Below are 18,668 nucleotides of genomic sequence, written 5' to 3'. Positions count from 1 at the left end.
ATTGGCTGACAGCCGTGGTATATCAGACCATATACCAAACTCGCTGTGCACCGCCCTATGGGACTCCCAATCACGGCCGGTCGTGATACAGCCTGGATTCTAACCAGGGTGTCTGTAGTGACGCCTCAAGCACTGAGATGCAGTGCCTTAGAGCGCTGCATCACTCAGGAGCCCCAGGTCAGACATCTACCGGTACTCAAGGTCAGACATCTACCGGTACTCAAGGTCAGACATCTACCGGCACTCAAGGTCAGACATCTACCGGCACTCAAGGTCAGACATCTACCGGCACCTCAAGGTCAGACATCTACCGGCACCTCAAGGTCAGACATCTACCGGCACCTCAAGGTCAGACATCTACCGGCACCTCAAGGTCAGACATCTACCGGTACTCAAGGTCAGACATCTACCGGCACTCAAGGTCAGACATCTACCGGCACTCAAGGTCAGACATCTACCGGCACTCAAGGTCAGACATCTACCGGCACTCAAGGTCAGACATCTACCAGTACTCAAGGTCAGACATCTACCGGCACTCAAGGTCAGACATCTACCGGCACTCAAGGTCAGACATCTACCGGCACTCAAGGTCAGACATCTACCGGCACCTCAAGGTCAGACATCTACCGGTACTCAAGGTCAGACATCTACCGGTACTCAAGGTCAGACATCTACCGGTACTCAAGGTCAGACATCTACCGGTACTCAAGGTCAGACATCTACCGGTACTCAAGGTCAGACATCTACCGGTACTCAAGGTCAGACATCTACCGGTACTCAAGGTCAGACATCTACCGGTACTCAAGGTCAGACATCTACCGGTACTCAAGGTCAGACATCTACCGGTACTCAAGGTCAGACATCTACCGGCACTCAAGGTCAGACATCTACTTGCTAAGTAGATAAAATGCCAGATGCGGTAGTCATGTTAACATTGTAACTACAAAGTAATACACATCTCCTCTAGAAGCTGTTAACCATTAACATATCTCCTCTAGAAGCTGTTAACCGTTAACATATCTCCTCTAGAAGCCGTTAACATATCTCCTCTAGAAGCCGTTAAAATATCTCCTCTAGAAGCCGTTAACATATCTCCTCTAGAAGCCGTTAACATATCTCCTCTACAAGCCGTTAACATATCTCCTCTAGAAGCCGTTAAAATATCTCCTCTAGAAGCCGTTAAAATATCTCCTCTAGACGCCGTTAACATATCTCCTCTAGAAGCCGTTAACATATCTCCTCTAGAAGCCGTTAACATATCTCCTCTAGAAGCCGTTAACATATCTCCTCTAGAAGCCGTTAACATATCTCCTCTAGAAGCCGTTAACATATCTCCTCTAGAAGCCGTTAACATATCTCCTCTAGAAGCCGTTAACATATCTCCTCTAGAAGCCGTTAACATATCTCCTCTAGAAGATGTTAACATATCTCCTCTAGAAGCCGTTAACATATCTCCTCTAGAAGCCGTTAACATATCTCCTCTAGAAGATGTTAACATATCTCCTCTAGAAGATGTTAACATATCTCCTCTAGAAGCTGTTAACATATCTCCTCTAGAAGCCGTTAACATATCTCCTCTAGAAGCTGTTAACATATCTCCTCTAGAAGCTGTTAACATATCTCCTCTAGAAGCTGTTAACATATCTCCTCTAGAAGCTGTTAACATATCTCCTCTAGAAGCTGTTAACATATCTCCTCTAGAAGCTGTTAACATATCTCCTCTAGAAGCCGTTAACATATCTCCTCTAGAAGCCGTTAACATATCTCCTCTAGAAGCCGTTAACATATCTCCTCTAGAAGCCGTTAACATATCTCCTCTAGAAGCCGTTAACATATCTCCTCTAGAAGCTGTTAACATATCTCCTCTAGAAGCTGTTAACATATCTCCTCTAGAAGCTGTTAACATATCTCCTCTAGAAGCTGTTAACATATCTCCTCTAGAAGCTGTTAACATATCTCCTCTAGAAGCTGTTAACATATCTCCTCTAGAAGCTGTTAACATATCTCCTCTAGAAGCTGTTAACCATTAACATATCTCATCTAGAAGCTGTGTTTGAAATGACACCATAACTACAGTGGAGGGTTTTAACAACGATATGGTGCGCTACCTGATATCTAGGGGGATGGACACAGTATAGAATAGAGTTGTTGCCATGCAACAGAAAGCAGAGCAAATGATCATTCAACAAAACGTTAGGAGACAAAAGCAGTTGATCAAGGAGGTTAACAAAGGCTGTTAAAGGTGGAGTTGGCACAATCACATGTCAATCATTTGATTTGATTTATTTAACTAGGCAATAACTGTGTATGTCAACTATGTAATAATGATGTATAATTCTCCAAAAGACCACAAATACAAAATTACACAAACTTACCTTACACAGAGGTGTCATAAAAATCTGAAATGGTTTACAACATACTGTATGTGTTATAAACAGTGCTCTTCAAGCCACATCTAATAAGCTAGCCTCCACATCCATGCTGACTGACTCACCGGTAACCTAGACAGAGGTGCTTTGGCCGGGGTAGTCTGGGTGTAGGTGGAAGGGGTCCCAGCCTGTCCCGGGGTGGTGAGGGGGGTCCCAGAGACATGCCCTGGTCCTGAGGAGGCCAGGGGGAGGCTGGAGGGGGCAGGGGGTGCCTGTGGAGCTGGGGGTGGATGAGTGGCCGGTTGGGGAAGAGGTTCCCGGGACACCAGTGCCTCCGGCTGGGTCGACAGAGCCATCGGCCTGGGTGGTTCCACCACCACCCAGGTCCATGAAGAGGGAGCGCTTCTTATCCAGGGCGTGGATGTCATCGATGCCTAGGGCCACCTCACACTCCCCACACTGGGCGTGGGTCTGGTTGGGCATTGTAGCAGGCTGGGGCTGGGTGTGAACCAGGGTGGGCTGGACCACGGGGATGGTGGTGGTGACGGGCTGTAAGGTAGGGACCGTGGCCCCTGGGGCTAGAGAGGCTACAGGCGAGGAGGAAGAAGGGAGCTCTGCACTGGGGTTAGCAATGGAGGGGGCTAGCAGGGGGCCTTGGATAGCCGTGGTGGGGACTACAGTAGTGGTGAGCTGGGGGACAGCGGTGGAAGGGACAGGGAGCTGCTCTGAGCTTCCTCCACTATCACTGCTACAGCTGCTGACCAGGGGGGCCGTGGCGGAATGACAAAGGACTGTAGTGGGTATGGAGGTGGTGGGACCACCAGGGATGGAGCCTGGGCCAGAGGTCTGGGGGAAGGAGGCTGAGGTGGACAGGGTAGTTGTGTTGGGGAGGGTGGGGAGGACAGCAGGGACTGGGGGGGACACAGAGGTGGCTGTAACACTAGGTACGGAGGAGACCACGGGTTGGGTCACCAGCAGGGTGAGAGGGGCCTGGGAAAGGAGAGGCTGGGTATCAACAGACTGGAGCTGGGTGGGGATGGGGGCGGTGGCCTGGTGTATAGTCGCAGGTGGAGAGGTGGAGGTGGAGGCTGGAGGGGAGATGGAGACTGGGGGGAGGGGAGGTCACAGAGGCCTCAGATGGAACCTGAGCATGGGCTGTAGGAGCAGAGGCTGTAGGAGCAGTGGAGAAGACTGGGATGGTGGTGGTAGTGGCTGCAGCAGGGACCAGGACAGGCAGGGAGGCTATGTGGACGGAGGGAGGAGCGGTGCTGGGCCCTGGGTCGTACTGGCCCTGGTTCTGTCTCATCTCTGAGAAGGCCTGCTGCAGGCTGACCGCTGAGGCCGACTGGGACAGACCCTGACCTGCAGCTACAGCACGGGCGGCTGGGGAGAGAGAAAATGAGGGAGAGATGGGCAGGGAAACAGAGAGAGTGATAGAAAGAGATGTGTCAACACCAAACCCCATCACTAAGTAAAACAGTGATGTTAGCCATCACCTTAAAATCAGGTCATAGAACACTAACTAAACTACTGTTACATAGCAACTAGACACTCATAAACATGTGATGTTTTTATGATTAACTTTACAATACAACAACATTCAGTCAGTCACAAGATCAGATGATCCCGGTTTTCAGAAACATCTAAATGTTATTACATTTGGATGCTGAATGCATTATCTTGTTGACTAATAAGATAACTTATTGGTAGGCGGTCACTGTGTGTGTGTGTGTGTGTGTGTGTGTGTGTGTGTGTGTGCTAAACTCACCGTTAAAGGACTGTGAATCTTGTCTCAGCAGGGCAGAGCCTGCAGCCGCTGAGTCAGCAAAGAACTGGTCCTTGAGTCTGGACTCAGGCACGGGGCTGACTATAAACCTCCTGCCTGCAGAGTGGACCACCTGGGCTGCACAGGAAGGGATACCTGGAGATAGATAGAAATGGTAGGGTCACACATAGGGTTAATGCAAAATGGGTGCCTCTATTGAATTCAATACATTTACATTCTCAGCGAGGGAAAGTTCTATAATTCATGGTACAACAAATTGGACTACAGATGGAAAATTCTCATGCAAGACGTGTCATTTTTTTGTTGTAGGGTACCAATTCCCTGTGTGGACATTGTGTTGGTTGTTTTACCTGGCAACGGTTCAGATATAGCAGGGATCTGTTGCTGCTGGAGGTCACTAACTATCTGGGAAACAATCTGTGACACAAGATGCAGTCAGTCTGAGACAGTACAACAGCCGTTTACAACGATCCATGATGAAGTTACTTAAGCCCATGTACCTGGTATAGAAGGGTTAAGAAAGATGCTCTTTCACAGCAACAACATGGAGGAAAAATGAATGGAGAGACGTCACTCTACCTGGGTGTTTCCATCTTTCTCCAGACCCTTCTCGTCAGCCATCTCGATGACCTCACGGACCTGCTCGATGAACGACTCCCTCTCGCTCTCCAGTATAAACAGACTGGTGACCTGTAGTCACACACCAGGAAAGAACAGCCCTCTCAATCACAGTCCTCATTCTTCTCAGAATCTGATGGTTGGATTGATTCATCATTTCAGAACGGATTCATCAAAGTCAAAACACCCAGAAAGTCTGGTGAAATACAGCCTTTCATTATTACCAGATAAACTCTCTGGACCTGCCTGAGACAAATACCATCAGGGAACATCACAACACAGTTGGGATTCTGGGCTACTGCAATCAGAGAGGGGAGACGGCTCAATAATGAGAGAGAGATAGAGGGGGAGGGAGGGAGGGAGAGAGAGAGACAGCGAGAGAGAGAGAGAGAGCGAGCGAGACAGCGAGGGGCATCGAGAGAGAGAGCGAGAGAGCGAGAGAGAGAGAGACAGCGAGGGGGAGAGAGAGACAGCGAGGGGAGAGAGAGAGACAGCGAGGGGGAGAGAGAGAGACAGCGAGGGGGAGAGAGAGAGACAGCGAGGGGGAGAGAGAGAGACAGCGAGGGGGAGAGAGAGCGACAGCGAGGGGGAGAGAGAGCGACAGCGAGGGGGAGGGAGAGCGACAGGAGGGGGAGGGAGAGCGACAGGAGGGGGAGGGAGAGCGACAGGAGGGGGAGGGAGAGCGACAGCAGGGGGAGGGAGAGCGACAGGAGGGGGAGGGAGAGCGACAGGAGGGGGAGGGAGAGCGACAGGAGGGGGAGGGAGAGCGACAGGAGGGGAGGGAGAGCGACAGGAGGGGGAGGGAGAGCGACAGGAGGGGGAGGGAGAGCGACAGGAGGGGGAGGGAGAGCGACAGGAGGGGGGGAGGGAGAGCGACAGGAGGGGGAGGGAGAGCGACAGGAGGGGGAGGGAGAGAGCGACAGGAGGGGGAGGGAGAGCGACAGGAGGGGGAGGGAGAGCGACAGGAGGGGGAGGGAGAGCGACAGGAGGGGGAGGGAGAGCGACAGGAGGGGGAGGGAGAGCGACAGGAGGGGGAGAGCAACAGGAGGCGGAGAGAAAAGAGGAGGGAGGGAGTGTGCTCGTAATCTTTTCTGTAGTTACCATAATCTGTGCTATTTCCTCTGGGTTATCTCCGTCCAGATCAAACTTAAAAGTCACCATCTTTCTGTTGTGCGTTTCCAACTGGCACTCAGCTACCCTGTCGCCCATGTTGGATATCTGGAATAAACAAAGGAACAGAAGCCAGAATAAGATGTGGATGAAATGAAAAGATGAAAGAGAGCAGCTCTTCAGATTTATCGACAGAAATCACACGGCCTGTTAGAACGTCTCGGTGTCGGTCTGTCTAATCAGTAGGGCCTCTACAATGTGGTGCCAGGGAACCCAAACAGGCAGGCATCAGTACAGGGAGATACACACCAGAGACAGACATTCATCAGATGCTGTATGCTCCAATTAGAGAACACTTTCCAGGAAAATAAAGCTTATTGAACTGAATGAAAAACTATCTCAGCTGGTGGGAGACAGGAGCACCGAGCACAATGCAGCGGCTTGGACAATTAAAGGGAATGTAAACCAAAGTGGATCAGAAGTAGGCCTATAATATATAAAGGAAAACAACAGGCTTATTACAGGTGCTGAACACACTAATGAAAAATCATGTTTCGTGTAGTACGTGTGGGCCATTTCCCCTGGGCGGACTCTTACATTCAGTACATTCAACTTTGCTTTGCCGATCTTGTCGGTACGAGAGCGACTCCGTACGGAGCGCCGCTGGTGGCGTTTGATGGAGCGCCCCTCCTGTCTGCCTCCATCATTTCCATCGCTCAGGCCGGACGCCACGTCAGAGTGACCGCTGAGTGACACACACAAACACCGTTAAAATTCATGATCTGAAGAATGAGAGCGAGGCGCCAAGCCTCTAAGCGAATAAAAACTAAATTAAACGCTCTTGAATAATTATAAAATTAGAGATATCTTTCCCATCTCTTATAAAATCTCAATGTGTATATCTTTACCATCAGTTAAACATGCATCTTACCTCTCCATGGACGAGGGCACTAGTGGTGGTTGTAACTGTGACTGGTCCAATGACAAAGGCTGAGGAGCCGTCTGGGAGGTCTGGAACACACAGTACAGGAGAACAGAGGGTCAGAGAACTGTGGGAACCTTGTTTTACAGTAAAGAGAGTGCAAAGTAGTGTGGTCTTTTGGAGATGAAAGGCTTCAGAAGGTATTGAGGTTAAAAAGAGAGGCAGAATATGAGACTTAAAAGCATGTGAGAGTAGCAGTATAAAGAAATAAGAGTCGGCTCTTGTAGGTCTTAGTGTACTCATCCCACCGTTACCAAATGTTTGACAGCATCGATGTTCAGAATGTTTCTTCCACATCTAGCTACTTGTGACCATAAAATATATATGACCAGACACATCCACAACTTCACACAACCAACTCAGGACTCATTTAAATAACAAACATACAGTCAAGGAAACACGCAGACCAGCTATGGTCAAAGAACTGCTCTCCATCATCCATACGACCAGGCGGGGGGGACATGACGAAGGGGGTTTGGCTGACCACGGTACCTGGGCCTGGGCATCTCCTGGCGGCTCTGGGGAGGTGCTGGCTACGCTGATGACGGGCACCACGACCAGCGGCTGAGTAGGCATCATTTGGGGCGGCAGAGGAGGCCGGTGGCACCGGCGGTGGATGAGTCACCAGAGTGGGTGCAGATACAGAACCAGGTAGAGGATGAGCCCCAGGAGGCAGAGGTAAGGCTGCAGCTGCTATAGGGCTCTGTGGGGACACCAGGGCTCCCCCAGGGGGTGACGCCGCCCCTTGGGCTGCGGCTGCAGTAACCGGGGCCGAGGGCTGATTGAAGGCCATCTGAGCCACAGAGACAAGTCCCACTGAGGAGGGAGGTGGAGCCATACTGCAAGGCTGGGGGCGGGAGGAGGAGAGCAAGGGGCGGGTCAGGTCAGGTTAGGACTGGCTAGGGTAACGAAGGGTCATGGGAACTAGGTTGGAGTGGGCGGATTATGGATGATAGAAATAGTAAGTCCACTTCTGTGGGATGGATATTATGTTGGTGGTTGACTAAAGGGTGACTGAAGGAACAAAACTCAAGGGGATAAGAGTGTGTATGGTGGGTGTGACAGAATGTAACACTGTGCATACAACCACTAAACAAACAAAGTCAACACACAAAGCCACGCACCAACAACAACATGCGACCAAACACGATGTGTTTCACAAATGGCATGAAACCAGATGTCAAACCGAAGGTTCAACTGGTTGAACTGCACTGTGAGAACAAAGCAGTGCTAAGGTGTGGACAGGACTCCTCATGAGGCCCTCTCCACTCAGTGGTACAACACGCCTGTGGTGACATCATGCTGTTGGTCACTAACATGGACTCTAATGGAACAGCCATGATCGTCCATTAGACCTCAATCCACATTTATCGACAAACACAGAAGACACTGAAAGACAGATACTTTTCTACTGGGGCTCAAACAACAACAACAAGCGATACTGAGTGAGGACAGCTGATACTAATGGAAATGGACACACGTACAGTCGCACACATAAACACGTTCTACCACCCTAGTGGGGACCAGCACTATAATAACAGCACAGCGAGTGGTACCTGGACCAGAGCTAGCTATAATAACAGCACAGCGAGTGGTACCTGGACCAGAGCTAGCTATAATAACAGCAGTGAGTGGTACCTGGACCAGAGCTAGCTATAATAACAGCACAGCGAGTGGTACCTGGACCAGAGCTAGCTATAATAACAGCACAGTGAGTGGTACCTGGACCAGAGCTAGCTATAATAACAGCGAGTGGTACCTGGACCAGAGCTAGCTATAATAACAGCACAGCGAGTGGTACCTGGACCAGAGCTAGCTATAATAACAGCACAGCGAGTGGTACCTGGACCAGAGCTAGCTATAATAACAGCACAGCGAGTGGTACCTGGACCAGAGCTAGCTATAATAACAGCACAGCGAGTGGTACCTGGACCAGAGCTAGCTATAATAACAGCACAGCGAGTGGTACCTGGACCAGAGCTAGCTATAATAACAGCACAGCGAGTGGTACCTGGACCAGAGCTAGCTATAATAACAGCACAGCGAGTGGTACCTGGACCAGAACTAGCTATAATAACAGCACAGCGAGTGGTACCTGGACCAGAGCTAGCTATAATAACAGCACAGCGAGTGGTACCTGGACCAGAGCTAGCTGGTGTGCCTGGTAGAGATAGTAGAGGTGTTCTAAGCTGGGCGAAGGGGACATAACAGAAGCGCCCAGCTCACTAGCACACAGCTGAAGACCACCAACCATGCATACAGACAGACCAGGGCAGGCAGACCAGACCAGGCCAGGGCAGGCAGACCAAGCAGCATGTCATAGAAGTGTAGTGAGTGGATGAAAGAGTGAGAAAGTCAATGGAATAAAAACAGAAAGAAAGGATGGAAAACTGAAGTAAGAAATGTGAATGTTAAAACGTGTTAAGAAGAAACAGAACAGATTATACTCCATAGAAACAGAACAGATTATACTCCATAGAAACAGAACAGATTATACTCCATAGAAACAGAACAGATTATACTCCATAGAAAGAGAACAGATTATACTCCATAGAAAGAGAACAGATTATACTCCATAGAAACAGAACAGATTATACTCCATAGAAACAGAACAGATTATACTCCATAGAAACAGAACAGATTATACTCCATAGAAAGAGAACAGATTATACTCCATAGAAAGAGAACAGATTATACTCCATAGAAAGAGAACAGATTATACTCCATAGAAACAGAACCTATTATACTCCATAGAAACAGAACCTATTATACTCCATAGAAACAGAACAGATTATACTCCATAGAAACAGAACAGATTATACTCCATAGAAAGAGAACAGATTATACTCCATAGAAAGAGAACAGATTATACTCCATAGAAAGAGAACAGATTATACTCCATAGAAACAGAACAGATTCAGTGGACCCATCCATGGGTTTAGGTAAACACACTGGCCTTCAGTGGGCCCATCCATGGGTTTAGGTAAACACACTGGCCTTCAGTGGGCCCATCCATGGGTTTAGGTAAACACACCGGCCTTCAGTGGACCCATCCATGGGATGTGGTAAACACACCGGCCTTCAGTGGGCCCATCCATGGGTTTAGGTAAACACACCGGCCTTCAGTGGGCCCATCCATGGGTTTAGGTAAACACACCGGCCTTCAGTGGGCCCATCCATGGGTTTAGGTAAACACACTGGCCTTCAGTGGGCCCATCCATGGGTTTAGGTAAACACACCGGCCTTCAGTGGACCCATCCATGGGATGTGGTAAACACACTGGCCTTCAGTGGACCCATCCATCTGTTTAGGTAAACACACTGGCCTTCAGTGGACCCATCCATGGGTTTAGGTAAACACACTGGCCTTCAGTGGACCCATCCATGGGTTTAGGTAAACACACTGGCCTTCAGTGGACCCATCCATGGGTTTAGGTAAACACACTGGCCTTCAGTGGACCCATCCATGGGTTTAGGTAAACACACTGGCCTTCAGTGGACCCATCCATGGGATGTGGTAAACACACCGGCCTTCAGTGGGCCCATCCATGGGTTTAGGTAAACACACTGGCCTTCAGTGGACCCATCCATGGGTATAGGTAAACACACTGGCCTTCAGTGGACCCATCCATGGGTTTAGGTAAACACACCGGCCTTCAGTGGACCCATCCATGGGATGTGGTAAACACACCGGCCTTCAGTGGGCCCATCCATGGGTTTATGTAAACACACTGGCCTTCAGTGGGCCCATATATTGGTTTAGGTAAACACACTGGCCTTCAGTGGGCCCATCCATTGGTTTAGGTAAACACACTGGCCTTCAGTGGACACATCCATGGGTTTAGGTAAACACACTGGCCTTCAGTGGGCCCATCCATTGGTTTAGGTAAACACACCGGCCTTCAGTGGGCCCATCCATTGGTTTAGGTAAACACACCGGCCTTCAGTGGGCCCATCCATTGGTTTAGGTAAACACACTGGCCTTCAGTGGACACATCCATGGGTTTAGGTAAACACACTGGCCTTCAGTGGGCCCATCCATGGGTTTAGGTAAACACACTGGCCTTCAGTGGGCCCATCCATGGATTTAGGTAAACACACTGGCCTTCAGTGGGCCCATCCATGGGTTTAGGTAAACACACTGGCCTTCAGTGGACACATCCATGGGTTTAGGTAAACACACCGGCCTTCAGTGGGCCCATCCATGGGTTTAGGTAAACACACTGGACTTTAGTGGACCCATCCATGGGTTTAGGTAAACACACCGGCCTTCAGTGGACACATCCATGGGTTTATTTGTATGAACATAAGATTCAACAACTGAGACATAAACTGAACAAGTTTCACAGACATGTGACTAACAGAAATGGAATAATGTGTCCCTGAAAAAAAGGGGGGTCAAAATGAAAAGCAACAGTCAGTATCTGGTGTGGCCACCAGCTGCATGAAGTACTGCAGTGCATCTCCTCCTCATGGACGGCACCAGATTTGCAAGTTCTTGCTGTGAGATGTTACCCCACTCTTCCACCAAGGCACCTGCAAGTTCCTGGACATTTCTGGGGGGAATGGCCCTAGCCCTCACCCTCTGATCCAACAGGTCCCAGACATTTCTGGGGGGAATGGCCCTAGCCCTCACCCTCTGATCCAACAGGTCCCAGACATTTCTGGGGGGAATGGCCCTAGCCCTCACCCTCTGATCCAACAGGTCCCAGACATTTCTGGGGGGAATGGCCCTAGCCCTCACCCTCTGATCCAACAGGTCCCAGACATGTCTGGGGGGAATGGCCCTAGCCCTCACCCTCTGATCCAATAGGTCCCAGACATGTCTGGGGGGAATGGCCCTAGCCCTCACCCTCTGATCCAACAGGTCCCAGACATGTCTGGGGGGAATGGCCCTAGCCCTCACCCTCTGATCCAACAGGTCCCAGACTATAGCAATGATCCAAGGTTTTGCCAGCCTTTTCTTTTCCCCCAGGTCCCAGACATGCTCAATGGGATTGAGATCTGGGCTCTTCGCTGGACACGGCAGAACACTGACATTCCTGTCTTGCAGGAAATCACGCACAGAACGAGCAGTATGGCTGGTGGCATTGTCATTCTGGAGGGTCATGTCAGGATGAGCCTGCAGGAAGGGTACTTCATGAGGGAGAAGGACCCTCCACCTCCAAATCGATCTCGCTCCAGAGTACAGGCCTCGGTGTAACGCTCATTCTTTTGCCGATAAACACAAATCTGACCATCACCCCTGGTGAGACAAAACCGCGACTCGTCAGTGAAGAGCACTTTTGCCAGTCCTGTCTGGTCCAGCGACAGTGGGTTTGTGCCCATAAGCGACGTTGTTGCCTTACAACAGGCCTACAAGCCCTCAGTCCAGCCTCTCTCAGCCTAATGCGGACAGTATGAGCACTGATGGAGGGATTGTGTGTTCCATGTGTAACTCAGGCAGTTGTTGTTGCCATCCTGTACCAGTCCCGCAGGTGTGATGTTCGGATGTACCGATCCTGTGCAGGTGTTGTTACACGTGGTCTGCCACTGCGAGGATGATCAGCTGTCCTTTCTGTCTCCCTGTAGCACAGTCGTAGGCGTCTCAAAGTACAGACATGGCCACATCTGCAGTCCTCATGCCTCCTTGCAGCATGCCTAAGGCACATTCATGCAGATGAGCAGGGACCCTGGGCACATCTGCAGTCCTCATGCCTCCTTGCAGCATGCCTAAGGCACATTCATGCAGATGAGCAGGGACCCTGGGCATCTTTCTTTTGGTGTTTTTCAGAGTCAGTAGAAAGGCCTCTTTAGTGTTCTAAGTTTTCATAACTGTGACCTTTATTGCCTACCGTCTGTAGGCTTTTACCGTCTGTAGGTTCATTAACTGCCTACCATCTGTAGGTTCATTGAACAAGCAGGGAAACAGGGCCCTTTAAACCCTGTACAATGAAGATCTGTGAAGTTATTTGGATTTTTACAAATTCTCTTTGAAAGACAGGGTCCTGAAAAGGGGACGTTTCTTTTTTTGCTGAGTTTATATGAGGGCCTGTGTAAAATGTGTCTGTATGAATGCATACAGTATCTAACGCGGAATGTGAATGCATGACTATGTTACCTGTTTGGTTTTGGGGACCCTCACTCTAACTTGATTAAGGTGTCTGTGTGTGTGCGTGTTATGAAATGTGTGCACAGAGTGTGGTTAAGTGCCAGTGTTTGCATGTGCACTCTGTGTGTATGAATGTGTTGGTCCCTTACCTGTGTGGGCTGTGGTCCAGGGGGTAGCTGGGTCTGAGAGGGGCTTTGTACCATGGTGCTGCCTGCCTGCTGCTGCTGGGGCTGAGAGACCATGGGCTGGGAGGTGGGGGGGAGAGAGGCCTGCAGGGGGTCTGGAGGAGAGAGAGAGGGAGAGAGAGAGTCAACTCATGACTAGACCTACACAGCAAAGTTAAAAAGGGACAGTTAACTAAGTATGTCAGATGTTTTTGACCTCAAGTCTGTTGAGCTGAGTCTATGCCCGTCACCAGCCTCAATCCCACAGATGGAAAAGAGAAGCACAATCATTTAAAATAAAAAATATCTGCAAACTTTGAGTGAACTGTCTCTTTAAGACCATATGTGTACTTGACACATATCAGTAGAGTTTCAAAGCAAAAAACACCCCCATTATCTCACTGTTATTAAACAGTTGAACCTATCAATCAAATCTAGTTATGCTAATTTGAAGCTACAATTTGCCTTGGGGGTGATTGCAAAAACATTTCTCTGGCATTCGGCCAACTTCCCTTGTGACTTGATGAAAAGCAATGACACACATAGTGCACAGGCTTAACCTACAGCCCATCTTATTAACATTTTCTATAGGCAAGGGTGGAGCCGGAACGGTCCAGTACAGAGTACCGGCAAAAGAAAGCAGGGGTTACGGCGTACCCGTTAAAACGTGAGTCTATCACAATAGTTTAAAAAACAGCGTAATAAGCCTACGGTTTTCTTGGAATCTATCTATCATGTCAGTCACATAAAAAGATGAGCCAATAGACTCCAAAATGCGGAGTGGTTCGAGGAGAACACTGACATTTTAATAAGGCAGAGATGATTGGTCGAGACCATGACGCGGGTGGACAGCAGAGGAAGCATCAAATTCACAGGTTACAAGACTTTTGTTGGCCGAATGATGACGATCACTGAATGTCATTCATAACACTTCTCGGTGTCCGGTAAGTCTCTCTGCTTTTATCAAACGGTATGGATGCTGGAATTATCTTAGAATGGAGTAGCCTGACAGTTAGAAAAGCAACTAAAGTATGGACACGGAACGTAGAACTAAGTGTTCCTCTGAGTAACATTTCAGACCAGATGTTAATTTTGTTTCAGGAAGAGGAGTAATGCTGTTGAACAACAGTTCCCTGAGCATCAGTCCTCTCCCTGAAACAAAATATTTGGTGAGCGTGGCTTTATTTAATCTTCTGGATGAGCATCAAGTAATGATAGAGGAGAAGCTGCATGAATCTAATTACAGACACAAGTTCACTAACAAATAGCCTACCAACAAATAGCAGCCCCCCCCCCGAGTAACATAGCCTAAATTAGTCTTTTCAAGTAACCGTTTGACAATCAGATGAAAACATCATGACTTGCTGTGTTAATGCCGCATTAAAGAAAAATCAGGCTAATACATTTTAAAAGTTAAATGACAAATCAATACTGTTAGGCCCATAGATATGCTATATGTCCTTCTATGATTAGGCCCATAGAGATGTTATATGTCCTTCTATGATTAGGCCCATAGAGATGTTATATGTCCTTCTATGATTAGGCCCATAGAGATGTTATATGCCCTTCTATGATTAGGCCCATAGAGATGCTATATGTCCTTCTATGATTAGGCCCATAGAGATGCTATATGTCCTTCTATGATTAGGCCCATAGAGATGTTATATGTCCTTCTATGATTAGGCCCATAGAGATGCTATATGTCCTTCTATGATTAGGCCCATAGAGATGCTATATGTCCTTCTATGATTAAGCCCATAGAGATGCTTATGTCCTTCTATGATTAGGCCCATAGAGATGCAATATGTCCTTCTGTGATTAGGCCCATAGAGATGCTATATGTCCTTCTATGATTAGGCCCATAGAGATGCTATATGTCCTTCTATGATTAGGCCCATAGAGATGCTATATGTCCTTCTATGATTAGGCCCATAGAGATGCTATATGTCCTTCTATGATTAGGCCCATAGAGATGCTATATGTCCTTCTATGATTAGGCCCATAGAGATGCTATATGTCCTTCTATGATTAGGCCCATAGAGATGCTATATGTCCTTCTATGATTAGGCCCATAGAGATGCTATATGTCCTTCTATGATTAGGCCCATAGAGATGCTATATGTCCTTCTATGATTAGGCCCATAGAGATGCTATATGTCCTTCTGTGATTAGGCCCATAGAGATGCTATATGTCCTTCTATGATTAGGCCCATAGAGATGCTATATGTCCTTCTATGATTAGGCCCATAGAGATGCTATATGTCCTTCTATGATTAGGCCCATAGAGATGCTATATGTCATTCTATGATTAGGCCCATAGAGATGCTATATGTCCTTCTATGATTAGGCCCATAGAGATGTTATATGTCCTTCTATGATTAGGCCCATAGAGATGCTATATGTCCTTCTATGATTAGGCCCATAGAGATGCTATATGTCCTTCTATGATTAAGCCCATAGAGATGCTTATGTCCTTCTATGATTAGGCCCATAGAGATGCAATATGTCCTTCTGTGATTAGGCCCATAGAGATGCTATATGTCCTTCTATGATTAGGCCCATAGAGATGCTATATGTCCTTCTATGATTAGGCCCATAGAGATGCTATATGTCCTTCTATGATTAGGCCCATAGAGATGCTATATGTCCTTCTATGATTAGGCCCATAGAGATGCTATATGTCCTTCTATGATTAGGCCCATAGAGATGCTATATGTCCTTCTATGATTAGGCCCATAGAGATGCTATATGTCCTTCTATGATTAGGCCCATAGAGATGCTATATGTCCTTCTATGATTAGGCCCATAGAGATGCTATATGTCCTTCTATGATTAGGCCCATAGAGATGCTATATGTCCTTCTGTGATTAGGCCCATAGAGATGCTATATGTCCTTCTATGATTAGGCCCATAGAGATGCTATATGTCCTTCTATGATTAGGCCCATAGAGATGCTATATGTCCTTCTATGATTAGGCCCATAGAGATGCTATATGTCATTCTATGATTAGGCCCATAGAGATGCTATATGCCCTTCTATGATTAGGCCCATAGAGATGCTATATGTCCTTCTATGATTAGGCCCATAGAGATGCTATATGTCCTTCTATGATTAGGCCCATAGAGATGCTATATGTCCCTCTGTGATTAGGGCCATAGAGATGCTATATGTCCTTCTGTGATTAGGCCCATAGAGATGCTATATGTCCTTCTGTGATTAGGCCCATAGAGATGCTATATGTCCTTCTGTGATTAGGCCCATAGAGATGCTTATGTCCTTCTATGATTAGGCCCATAGAGATGCTATATGTCCTTCTATGATTAGTCCCATAAAAAAACAAGTGTGTGCCCACACACACAGGAGGCCTCTGTACCAGGAAGACATTACATCTACTTTCACCTCTGCTGTACTGTAGGCAAATAAACATCACAGCCATTTCACTTACAGTTCTGTTTGTTCGTGAGACAGCAGGAAATGAAATGTTGGATTGGAGAAAAGGGAAAAGCCAGGAGACTCAAGAGATAAAGCAGACAGTGAGAGGTGCTCATATCAACGTTGAATGTGTTGTTTTGTCTACCTGCGGAGGGAGCGCTGTGACGTAGTAACCTCCATGCTAAAAGAGACAGACAACACAGTGTGTGAGAGAGAGAGAGAGGCACCACAGGGGCCACGCCACAGCCTTCACACCACACAGGAGAGAATACTGTACTCAAGATTAAAAACACAGACCAATCAAAACAAAAACACCGTCTGGCTGCCATGACGATGCACCTGTACTCTGAACACAACAGGAGAGGGAGGATTGGTGTGGAGGATGTGTACAAGTTGGCCCTTATCCACACTGGCAATGTCTCAATGTTCCCCTTTGGTAAGGAATTAGGACGTCCTCATAGAGGCCTGTGGAGAAAGGGGGCCTTACCTGTTGGTGGGCGATGGGGACTGGCTGGGAGTTGGGGGCAGGAGGGTGTCCAGTGTTGGGCTGGGAGGTTGGGATCTGCTGCACCTGCTTCAATAGGATAGAGGGATAGGTGAAGAGATGGAGACACAATATGGAGGGAGATAGAAATATGGACACAAGAGAGAAAACAAAACGTGAATTAGGATCTATTTGTGACTTTTGGACATACTGCACAGTACTACATTCTAGCCTGAGCTTTGGCTCACTGTACTGTACAGTACTACTGTATTCTAGCCTGAGCTTTGGCTCACTGTACAGTACTACTGTATTATAGCCTGAGCTTTGGCTCACTGTACTGTACTACTGTATTCTAGCCTGTGCTTTGGCTCACTGTACTGTACAGTACTACTGTATTCTAGCCTGAGCTTTGGCTCTCTGTACTGTACAGTACTACATTCTAGCCTGAGCTTTGGCACACTGTACTGTACAGTACTACATTCTAGCCTGAGCTTTGGCACACTGTACTGTACAGTACTACATTCTAGCCTGAGCTTTGGCACACTGTACTGTACAGTACTACATTCTAGCCTGAGCTTTGGCACACTGTACTGTACAGTACCACATTCTAGCCTGAGCTTTGGCTCACTGTACTGTACAGTACTACTGTATTCTAGCCTGAGCTTTGGCTCACTTTACTGTACATACACAAAGTATCCCCTCTCTGACTCTCCAGAGAATCTCCAAGACTCCTTGTGTATGCATGTACATCCACAGGTAACTATAACAGGTAACTATAACAGGTAACAAAATCCACTGCTGGGTCAGTTGGGGGGAGTGAGTAGGCTTCATGCACGTGGTAGGGCTCCTAGATGATTCATTACATTGTGAATGTTATTGCTCAACAGAGCATACAGAAGAAGCAGGTTGTGTCCTTTAAATATATTTAGGAAAAACTAAAATAAAACCTTTTTTTGTTGTTGTTGTTGCTGGTTGATTGAAACCCTTTACATTCCATGTAATGATTACATTTAGCTTCTGAACCAACCCTAAGAAGTACCCTTAGAAGGCTGCAGACAAGTATACTTGTTCCCAAGCTCAGCTCAACCACTCACTAGAGAGTGAGCTCACACAAGTATAGTTGCACCAAGCTGACCACCTACCTTGCCATCCCTTGTTCTCAGGACATTACCACTGAAAACGAGAGGCTTTAGGAGCGGAAAGCATTTCGTAGGAAGAAGAACAGATGGGAAAAAAATAATAAAAAAATGCAAAATAAAACCATAAAAAGAAGCGAGAAAGAAGAGCGCTGCTCAGAATAAAAGATGAGGCTGCGGGATGACTGATAATGTCAGCATTCTAAGGGTTAATGGATGAATTCTGACCCCTGAGTGTAAAGTATTTATCTTGGATACCAGCTGAGTGTAAAGTCTTCCTATTGGTCGCTAGCTGATTATATGGCACATGACGTGCTGCAACACCTCCAATAGAACTGTTACTGGGATTGGTGTCCTTGGCAACAGATAATAAATGATAGAAATACCGTTTTAACCATTTCCAGCCAACTAGACAGAGGTACTGTACAAACTGTTAAAATAAAATACAAATGTGAAAATATAGTTGAAAAATTAAAGAAACATTTTTATGTAAGCT

The 18,668-nt window shown here is 47.5% G+C and overlaps 1 pseudogene; it reads right to left on the bottom strand.

Annotated features, from left to right (window-relative positions):
* Window positions 1–2,247: 2,247 nt before the first annotated feature.
* LOC135532244 (serine/threonine-protein kinase WNK1-like) overlaps window positions 2,248–18,668 on the bottom strand; it is a 34,727-nt pseudogene continuing 18,306 nt past the window's right edge.

The sequence above is a fragment of the Oncorhynchus masou genome, unplaced genomic scaffold (assembly GCF_036934945.1).
Source record: "Oncorhynchus masou masou isolate Uvic2021 unplaced genomic scaffold, UVic_Omas_1.1 unplaced_scaffold_1785, whole genome shotgun sequence".
Lineage (NCBI taxonomy): Eukaryota > Metazoa > Chordata > Actinopteri > Salmoniformes > Salmonidae > Oncorhynchus > Oncorhynchus masou.
The sequence above is the reverse complement of the archived record's forward strand: the minus strand, read 5'-3'. Positions and strand labels throughout refer to the sequence as shown.